This window comes from Misgurnus anguillicaudatus, unplaced genomic scaffold, assembly GCF_027580225.2.
Source record: "Misgurnus anguillicaudatus unplaced genomic scaffold, ASM2758022v2 HiC_scaffold_33, whole genome shotgun sequence".
In the NCBI taxonomy this organism is placed as follows: domain Eukaryota; kingdom Metazoa; phylum Chordata; class Actinopteri; order Cypriniformes; family Cobitidae; genus Misgurnus; species Misgurnus anguillicaudatus.
Window position 1 is genome coordinate 6045009 of NW_027395283.1, and position 11184 is coordinate 6056192.

The 11184-nt window shown below is 36.4% G+C and overlaps 1 long non-coding RNA gene across 2 annotated transcripts; it reads left to right on the forward strand.

The window, feature by feature from the left end:
* Window positions 1–5552: 5552 nt before the first annotated feature.
* LOC141363170 (uncharacterized) lies at window positions 5553–6673 on the forward strand. 2 transcript variants are annotated; one of them, XR_012368645.1, is made up of 3 exons: window positions 5553–5655; window positions 6095–6281; window positions 6525–6673. It is a non-coding gene; the product is annotated as an uncharacterized lncRNA (long non-coding RNA). The 2 variants fall into 2 exon arrangements; XR_012368646.1 differs by having other exon boundaries at window positions 5579–5655; window positions 6133–6281.
* The last annotated feature ends 4511 nt before the right edge of the window (window positions 6674–11184 follow it).

Sequence of the window (11184 nt, forward strand, 5' to 3'; positions counted from 1 at the left end):
GATCGGAAAAGACTTTGTTTTAGAGACTGATCATAGGGCCCTGCAATGGCTTCACAAGATGAGGGATACTAATGCAAGAATTACAAGATGGTATCTCTCTCTTCAACCCTTCAATTTCAGAGTCCGGTATAGGGTGGGACATTAAATGTAATAGCAGACTTTTTGTCACGTCACTTTTAAGAGTGTCTATCTTGAGTGGGGGGTGATGACAAGTATTTGATGACGTCATCACCGTAGCGCGATTTAGCGCATGTTTATGTTTACATCACATCACATCACATCGCCTCCTGACTTTTCTTAAGTGATTAATAAATATGAAGTTGGGCTTTGGAACATGCTTTATAGGAATAACAGGAATATGCTGCACTCCAGTTATCAGTTTGTAAGTTTTGTGTTGATTTATTACGTTATTATTTAGGTCTGATGATGAGTTATTGTTTCATTGTTGTTCAGTTTGTGAGTGTTTATTCATACTTTAATTCATTTATTCAGTGATTTCTTTTGTTTCATCTTAAGAGTTTTTGTGTCTTTCCCTGTTGTTAGGGTAATGAAGATCAGTAATGTTTAAAATGTGGTCGTCTATTCTAAAGGGCGATACCATTATCTGTAAGGTGGGGGGAGGACAGTTTATAAATTAGTTATATTTGTCCTAGGGTCTTTTAGAGATGTGTATATGATGGACAAATGTTTATTGCTTGTTTTATTTTAGTGTTGTGCACCATAATGATATGGAAGGGGGAAATATCCTGTGTATTGCTAGTTTAGCTATCCCTTTTGTGGTGGACTTATCCAATTGGGTTTGGTGCGAATTAAGCTTATAAAAGCCTGTTGATAGTACTTTGTGTGGCCAGTGTTATGGAAGGTAGTCTGCTGAGAGACACATGAGGCCTGAATAATGTGTTGCTAGCGACAATGTAGCACTGGTCAGGTTTTGGTGCTATCAGCATTTGGTTTGTTTGTTTATTTTTTATTGTTTTTTTATAACTTTGTTGTCTTGAACTTAACACTCAAGATATTTTTGCTTCAATAAATCACCCTGGGTCACCCTTATTCCACGACCAAGTTGTACTGAGTCTTCCTGCTCTTTCCTTACCCCTCAGCATTCTCTACCTGACAGTCATTCAGTGAGGACATCACAGACATCTAATATTGATTTTACTCCCTCACACACAGAGATTGTTTGAATATTTTGATGATATTATTAGTAGATCAGTGTCCTTCCTTTATAATGTTTTAAAACACCTGATTCAACTCATCAGACTCCTTCCAGAATGATTGAAATGTCTCCATAATGAAAACATCAACAAGATGATGAGTTCAATCTGCTGTTTTATCTCTTTTGTACTCTGTTATATTTGTTAAGATTTTTACAGCATTTATTAATGTTAGTTAATATTAGTTAAAAAATAACCTGATGCTTTTCTTCACTGTTAGTTTGCATTTACAAATGTTAACCAAACTTTTGACTTTATAAATGTATTAAACATCAAAATTAACTAAATGCTGAAGTGTTGTTCATTTTTTATCAAATAAATATTGAAATGTTCAGTAAACAGAAGATTGATTTAATTAATGTTTGACGCAGTGCACTGATACAGGCCGGATGTGCTGGTGCTGATGTTTCTCAGTGTCCCTGCATCTGATCTGAGAACAGCACCATCAGTTATCTTATACATTTCATTCATCTGCACATTCAACACACACTTTAGATTTCAGTGGAGAAAATAAAGAAACTGTGAATAATGTTTCTATTGTCTATGACACACTGCAGAATAACTGTAATAACACAAATGTCCTGTAGGTGGCAGTGTAGGCGGAGTTTTCTTTACATCTTTTAATCTTTAATGTCTGATAATTATCCTGAAAAGTAAAGTTTTCTATCATACTGATATTTCAGATGTTATTACTGTACTTATAGGTATACATGGACATTCATATTTACTCTGCTTTTATAAACACACTTTCATATTTTTCTCTTGTTCATATCAGTAGATATACAGTTATCTATATATAATATACAGTTCTGAATAAAACACCATAGTATTACAATCTGAGTAATATATTTGGCATATATAGTAAGACCCAACTCTTGGGATACCTCCCTGAAATTACTTTTTGCAGATTGGGATGTCTGCGTTAAACTAACCTAAAATAACTTTCTATTTCTGTAAAGAAAACTTTCCTGGCTAACCAAAAACAAACATTAAAAAGGTTAGGGGAATGTTTTTAGAACCAAAAACTAACATTAGGGAAACGTTTTGGGAATCAAAAATTGTTAGCTGGGATGGTGCTTTCATTCTTCACTCATTCATGTCAGTACAGTCTGCACACGAGTGACATCTCGTGGACTTTGATTGTTTTGCATCAAATGAGTCATTCTGGACCAAACTAGTCTAACCCGTAGGCCAGGGTTCCCCAAATCTTACCCTGGAGGTGAAGGGCCGAAGCACTGCAGAGTTTAGCTCTAACCCTGATCAAACACACCTGAATAAGCTAATCAAGGTCTTCATGATGACTAGAAAATCACAGGTGGGTAAGTTTGATTGGGGTTGGAGCTAAACTCTGTAGTGCTCGGCCCTCCACGGTAAGATTTGGGGAACCCTCCAGTAGGGGTTCAGATAAAAAAATCGACAGCTGCCAGCAGGAAGTGTCTGCCATTGACAGCCGGAAGGCAGTTACTAGCCGTTTCTCAATGTCACGGAAGGATCCTCGGAAGCCAGAATTTCGAGGATGCTACGTCATCGACATCCGTCGAAGGACTGTTCCGATGTCGAGGATCCTCGAAATTTCAGCTAAGCACTGAATCCTTCGTTCGAGAAATATCCCATATACAGGAAAGGATGCAAATGTGTATCCTTCACACTGTTCGCGCGCTGAAATCACCCACAATCCTATGCGCGCAACGCTGAAAGCACACCTTTTATTGACGCAATGACGTGCACTTGCTAGCATGTTCCATTTACGTGTTCTCCGAATTCTTAAAAGGAGCATAAAGGAAGTGACTTCTAAGGACTAGTCCTGCCAAGGAAGTATCCTTGACATTGGGAAACGGCTACTGGCAGCCTGTAGGTAGGCGGGACCTGACACTTGCTGACACTCGCCTTACAGCCAATCAATATTGACCAACATGGACGCAAGCAATAACATACAGTATAACTACAACAGCAGCCATTGCTTCACTAAGGTAAGTTTCGAAAATTTGTTATCGGAGTAATGAATATAAGTTTGATTTTACTGTAACTGTTATCTTAGTGAACAACAGTGTAACTTTGCCTATTTTAGTTTAATTGTTACATTTATTCTAATTCTTAGTTTGTGTACCATGTTACATCATGTATGTATGTATGTAACGTTTACGATTAAATATTAATGTGTTAACAAGAGTCTATTGAATAATATAAAACGAATGTTGTTTGACTGGATTTATAGAAGATACACATGCAACACTGTTCATACTTTTTGTAAAATTTTTCAGGTGATTGTGTGATATCCATCAACTTATTAATTATTTTTTGTTTTACAATAACAATTGACAAAACGCTTCTTTTAACAACTACTCTTCTATTTCTGTCTTTACCTTTTGTGTACCTGACTATCAGTTATGACAGGTAAGAAGCTATTACATTTCCAAAATCTTACTAACTTAAAGGTGCAGTGTGTAGATTTTTGTGGCATCTAGTGTTGAGGTTGCGTATTGCACCCCTGCCTTTCGAAGCACATAGAGATGCTATGGTAGCATCTCAGGACAAAGAAGTCATCGTTTGAGACAACAAAGTGACAAACGCGCTCTATAGAAAAGTTTGTCCGTTTTGGGCTACTGTAGGAACATGAAGGCACAAAATGGGGGCTTACATGTAAAGGGACCCTCGGTGTGTGTAGATAAAAACATCTTATTCTAAGGTAATAAAAACAATACAGTTTATTTTGTAAGGTCTTTATACAACACTCAAAACACAGTTATCTTTATTTTATACCACGGGTCTGTTGAATGCTGCATTCTGATTGGCTGAGAAATGTTCTATGGGTGTTGATTATTTTTCTGTAAACCGCACACCTATCTTTTCAAATGTCTTAAAAATAGGCACCAGAGCAATGTTTGTGGTAACCGTGGTATAAGAGGAATAATTGACTCCGGTCCTTTGAATTATTTGAAAATAATGCACACCTGCGGTGTAACGACACTCCGCTTATTATACTGCGACGGGCCATTGAATTACAAGAAAATAATGCACACCAAGGTGGTAATGCGGCACGATGCGAAGCGGAGTGCCGTTACACCGCAGTTGTGCATTATTTTCGAATAATTCAAAGGACCGGAGTCAATTATTCCGCTTATACCACGGTTACCACAAATATTGCTCTGGTGCCTATTTTTAAGACATTTGACAAGTTAGGTGTGCGGTTTACAGAAAAATAATCAACACCCATAGAACATTTCTCAGCCAATCAGAATGCAGCATTCAACCGACCCGTGGTATAATTTGCATTAAAGCAACACTTGCAGTATAAAATAACAACAGCAGTTTCTAATGTTCTGAAGCATTGAATTTGGTTATAATACTTGGCTTATAAAGGTTGGATAAGTTGCATTTTACACAACGCGTGTATGTGTCTGTTTCTTGAGTTACTAATGTAAAAAAATAAGCAAAATAAAATAAAAGATTTAAAATAAAAGTAATTGGTGCGACCTGTCTCACTTTGTCATTTAGGCGTGTGTGTAACCTGTATAATAACTTTATAACATACACACTCTTAAAACGAATGTGTTAAATTAACACATCTTGTGTCTAGTTAAGGACAACACATCTAGTGTGTTGTCCTTAATTTAACACATCTCTGTGTTATTTTTAGAACAACACACTTTGTGTTGTTTTAACACATCTTGTGTTGTCCCTTTTATTTATATGAACTCTAAATCAGCACGAAATGACACATAATGTGTTAAAATTAACACATAATGTGTTAAATAGTTTAACACAAAGCAATGTGTTAAAATTAACACACCCTGGATGTGTTAATTTTAACACATTGCTTTGTGTTAAACTATTTAACACATTATGTGTTGTTTTTAACACATTAAGTGTCATTTAGGTTCATAAAAAATAAAAGGGACAACACAAGATGTGTTAAAACAACACAAAGTGTGTTTTTCCAAAAATAACACAGAGATGTGTTAAATTAAGGACAACACACTAGATGTGTTGTCCTTAACTAGACACAAGATGTGTTAATTTAACACATTCATTTTAAGAGTGCAGTACATCTAGTAGTAAGGGTCTCATAAAAATATAAATTCATTTATCTGGGTGTTTTTGTGCACATTATTCTACACAAACATTGATTTAACGCATATGCATTCATACATAAATACTCAGCTGGAATTTAACGTTTGGCCAAATTATCTTCATCTTTGTTTATATTCAATAAACCTTTTTAATCAGATAATCCTGACATTTATACATTTATACTTAACACCAGCAGCAGCACAGAAGGGACTTTGGACCGTACTTTGGTATCTTACTGCTTATAAACAGGTCATAAACAGGTGTGTTTTATAACCTCTCGCCATTTTACACACCAGTTTTAATGTGTCTACATTCGTTGAAAGTCACTTACGTGTCCTTGTTCACTTTGAGTAGAAATAGGTTGACGAAGGTAAGTGTTACTTGACTCGATATTTCTAATAACTTTTTTTTACAGTTAATAGTAAAATTAAACTTTTATATTCATCTAAACAGTATCATCTATTATTGTTTTTAAAACATGCCTAATATTTATTAAAGCTCAATGACTGAATGGATTTTGTCAGAAGCAGTGCCGAGACTCACAGATTCAGACTTTGTGCTGATTTATAACTTTTGTGTATCTTTTAAATTCTTTATAATTTCTGTGTAAAGTTATTTAAATGACGCTATGTCAAGTCAATTTCATTTATTTAGCACTTTTCACAATTGTTCATTGTTTCAAAACAGCTTCAAATGAAATAGAAACTAAAACACACAAAAAAAACATGCTTGCCTACTGACTCAGAGGTTTAGACTTTGTGTGGATTTATAACCAGTATTAAACCTATGATCATGATTATGATTCATAGATTCATTAGATTCATTCAGAGTCTGTGGAGGAGATCAGATTCATTCAGAGTCTGTGGAGGTGAATCAGATTCATTCAGAGTCTGTGGTGTTGATCAGATTTATCAGTGGAGATCAGACTGATGTGACTGAATGATTCATGGCTGATTCACAAACATTCAGAGATGAAGATGATTCTCCAGGAGTCAGGTATTCTTATTCAAATCTGTACAAAATGTTTTATCTAAACACAAGTGAATTACAAGGAACACACTTTCTTTCATATTTAAATTTGACATAAACATTTTTTTAAACTGTTATTAATATAAATAACGTTCTGCATGTTTATATGATCAATTAATTTGCAATTAGATCATCAAAAGCAGTAAATATCTTTCTTGATGCAAATTAAACTAAGAAGGAAAACATCTATTGTATAATGTCTTGTTATAGATCAGACCATCAGAAGAGATCAGACTCATCTCAGATCAGCTGTTTGTCTATGAAGAGTGACTGGTCTATGCATCATCCAATGCAATTTCAGGACAGAGAAACATCACCTGGTCTGAGGTACAACAACTGTCTCATGATCAGCAAGATATTTTAATTAGACTTTTATGTATCTTCTAAATTCTTTGTCATTTCTGAGTAAAGTTATTTAAATGACGCTATTGTAAGGCAACCCTATATCACGCAAATACGTGACTATTTCACGTATGGACCAACGTGAAAATGACACGTTTTGCCGCATTTGAACGTGAGCATGTCACGTTTCCTTTTTGTGTCACTTTCACGTTTTGGTTACTCAACTTTTTTGTCCTATTTTCAAACCATTTTCGCTCCGGTTTAGGGTTAGATTTGGTGCTTTTGTTATATGTCACTAAGTATTTGTCACTTTAAGTATTGGTTTATAAAAAACAAAGATACAAGACTTATTCTTTTATATTTTCTAAACTTTAACCAATTGTCCCCTGACATTGGGGTTAGAGTTTGTTTAGGTAAGGATGTCATTTTATGTAAATCTAACCCTAAACCGAAGCGACAATGGTAAGAAATTAGGACAAAAAAGTTGAGTAACCAAAACGTGAAAGTGACACAAAAAGGAAACGTGACATGCTCACGTTCAAACGCGGCAAAACGTGTCATTTTCATGTTGGTCCATACGTGAAATAGTCACGTATTTGCGTGATATTGGGTTGTGTAAGGGCAATCCATCTAGAATTTCTTCAAACCCTTTCTTTCCATGAATTAGAGCGTATTTGACTCGGACAGCAATCAGCCTCTTACAGTATCCTTCTTTAAATTTATTTATCAAAATTACCGAAAAAAGAACTAATGTTACAGGTCAAAAAACTGTGATGCTCCCATCTTTCCTTCTCTCAAAAACTAGGTCAACTCGACCAATTATCTTAATGGAGCTTCAAAATAAAAGTTTTCCAAAATTGCAAATTACACATAATATTTTTGCTCATTAAACACAGATTTAAACACACTTTATATGAATTAACAATAAACTTTGAATATGGCTCTTACATATCCGGCCCCAATTGGTTGGGCAGGAAACCAAAGCAATTTATTAATATTTTAGGTACTAAGAGCCATTAATCATTAACATTTAAGTGAAATATAACAAGTTATGTATTTCCCTTTCTTTAATTCACATCTATTGATATTCTTAATGATTACTTGATAGTCTATTTCCTTAGACTGCTTCTTGAATTAAGCATAGTTGTTTATTGGTTTCTCAAGCACATTTGTTTTAGTCTGTATCTTTACACAATGTACAGTTCCACTGGAGTCTGGCAAGGTTTGCACCACTATTCTCATTAGCCATGAATGTCGAGGTGAGGAACTATCTACAATTAGCACTACATCACCAGGCTTCAAATTTCTTTTAGACCTTAACCATTTACAACGCTCTTGAAGAATGGGCAAGTATTCATGAGTCCATCTTCTCCAGAACAAATCAGCGAGGTACTGAACCTGCTTCCAACGTTTTCATTGCATACAGATCCTCCTGTTTGAAGACACCTGGGGGCAAGCTTCATTGTGCTTTCAACAACAGTAGATGATTTGGAGTGAGTGGTTCAAGGTCATTTGGATCATCTGGCATGCTGGCAATTGGTGTGTTATTGATAATGCTTTCCACTTCGCACATGATAGTATGAAGACTGTCATCTGTCATAGACTGTTCCTTTAAGAGTGCACCCAGTATTATCCTCACGGTTTGCTGCTCCCAAACTCCCCCTTGATTGGAGGCAGATGGACTGTTAAAGATGCATTTAATACCTTTTTGTAGCATAGTATTTTCTATCTTGTTGTGGTTACTTGTTAGGTTACTGAACTCTTAATATCTTAAATCATGTGCAATGGCAGAACATATTGTTGTTTCTCTTTTACTTCTTTTATATTTTTTATATTGATTTTATTACTTATTTATTTATTTATTATATTTATCATGCACTGCCGGGTAGGCAATGTAATTTCATTGTATACAAGATGTACAAATGACAATAAAGGATTCAATTAAATTCAATTCAGTTTAGGTCTTCCAGTGCTTCTCTCAATTCTCTTTCTGCGCCGACAAAATTTTTACCATTGTCAGAGCGCATGAATGATACTTGTCCCCTTCTGGTTATAAAATGCCTCAGTGCATTTATGCATGAGTCTGTGTCCAAACTATCAGCTATTTCTATGTGCAGTGCTCTAATTGTCAGACAAAACTTCACACCTTTTCACTGTACTCAGGCCCCGTTTTACTTCAAATGGGCCGAAGTAAACAGCTTCCATATTTGTGAAAGCTTGAGGTATCCAGTACCTTTGCCGTAAAGTTGACAGCATGTAGTTACGACCACACTGACCACATTTTTGATGGATATCCTTCAAATGAGATCTGCAATCTTGTAGTGCTTGTCTAGAATCATAGGATGCTTAGATTCTTCTGGCATGGCGGCCTTGTCTAGCCTACCACCAACTCTTATAATGCCATCCTGAAGTACAGGATCACGCTTATAAAACGGACTGTTTCTTTTAATAAAACCATTCTATTTAGAGACTCAATCTCCTTTGGGAAGTGTTTTACTTGACTGTATTGTATAAGTTGACTTTCTGACTGTCCCATGTCTTCCAGAGACAGTGACTGACCTTTCATTGTTGATTTGTATTTCTGCATCTGCTTCTGTAAAAGAGCTGCTTGTTTGTCTGGATCCTTATCTATTTGTTCAGTGTGTGCTTTAACAGTTTTCTTGTCTTCCTTAAGTGAATGAGTGTTTCTTTGAATCTCAGCATCCATGTTATTGCCTTTTTCAGCTTAAACCAGTCAGAGTAGTAATCAACCAGCTTCTTTATGTTGTCATTATTTACATTTGTTGCAAGAACACTAACTTTGATTTCAGGGTCTTGCTGTGCACATTGAACCATTTGATTTGGTCTTTGTGGCCATTCTTGTTCTGACTTTGTCAAAAAGCTAGGTCCATTTATCTATGTACTTGTTTGTATGTATATTGATCTGCAGGATTCAGTGTTGTCTGCACAAACCTCCACTGTGATGGGGACGTAGAATCTCTTAAGGAATTCCTATTTGCTACAAAGGTTTTCAAACGAGAACTCTCCTTTCCTTTTAGCTGAGCCCCGTAGTGCTGTCTGACCAGAAGATGGACTGCTTAAGGGGAATTTGAAGCTCTTGTCTAGTATTTTGTCAATTTTGACAGCTGTAACTGTAACTCTTGACTTTCCCATTAGCAGTGCACAATGTTTCTGGTTCTGTTCATTCGTGAGTACCAGCTAAGATGCTGTACCGTAAGCGCTCTCACTAGCATCAGAGAAATGGCTTCTTATTTACTTTGATGCTATAGATCAGGGGTCTCCAACACGTCGCTCGCGAGCTACTGGTAGCTCGCGTCTTAATTGCAGGTAGCTCGCTCGTGGGTTTATTTATTTATTTATTTTCTGTGGTTATGGCGCATTTGGATGTCTGGTTAGTGTTACAAGCGCCTGTGGTAGTAAAGACTGGGTACGTGTTTGACGTCGCGTGGAGCTGTGTAGACCGGCGTATCATATGACATCAGTAATTTAACATGTATGATTCAAAAACAAACAGATAAGTCCGCGCACCCGCGCCGGACGATCCGCGCAACGCGGTGAAGCCCGCGCCGCAGCAACCGGACGATCCGCGCAACGCTGTGAAGCCCGCGACAGGGCAACCGGACGATCCGCGCAACGCTGTGAAGCTCGCGCCGTGGCAACCGGACGATCCGCGCACATCTCGAGTCGAGGCACTATGGTTAAAATGGATGCCGTCATTTTCGGATTCATTTTTGATAAAAACGAAAATACAGTCATCGTCACAGGTTCAATGGGTTATCATCTCATATTTAAACATCAAATGTCAAGAGATACCAGAGAGCCATACGTGACATACATGCACATTCCTATTATGAATCCAAAAGCAGTAAATACTCTGTTTGGATCATCTTTCTAAATCTGATATTTAATAATTGATTTTTTTATTCAAAATGTGGTATTTTTGGACGAATCCTACAAGAGGTGATAAAAAAGTATAAAGACAACATGAAAGTTTTTTTGTTGTTGTATGTTCTTTCATTTGATGTATCGTATGTTTATGTTTAAAGAAAAGCCTTTTCTGAAAGGTATTACAATTTTGTGAAAAATTAAAAATGCTTGCACTGGCTGGCAACTTAAAAAAAAAAATGCTGGCAGGAAAGAGTTCAAATCACAGTGAGTTAATAGACCGGTGTCTATTAACTCACTAATTTAGGTATAACGTGACACAAGTAGCTCTCGACCACTTTTATTTTTTAGAAAGTAGCTCTCCAATGAAAAAAGGTTGGAGACCCCTGCTATAGATAAAGGTATCAGATTCTGTGCACCACTGAATGCCGAGTGCTCTCTCCATGAGCAGTGAATCCTGGTCTAAATCAAAATCTTTAACTCCACTGGCTCTGTGTTCCTCTGGGATAAACTGTAATACTTTCCTACTGTTGCTCACCCACTTTGTCAGACAAAATCCTCCTTCAGCACATAGATCTTGTACATTCTTAATTAAGTCAACTGCTTCTTGTTCTGTTGTTAAACACTTGAAGCAGTCATCAAC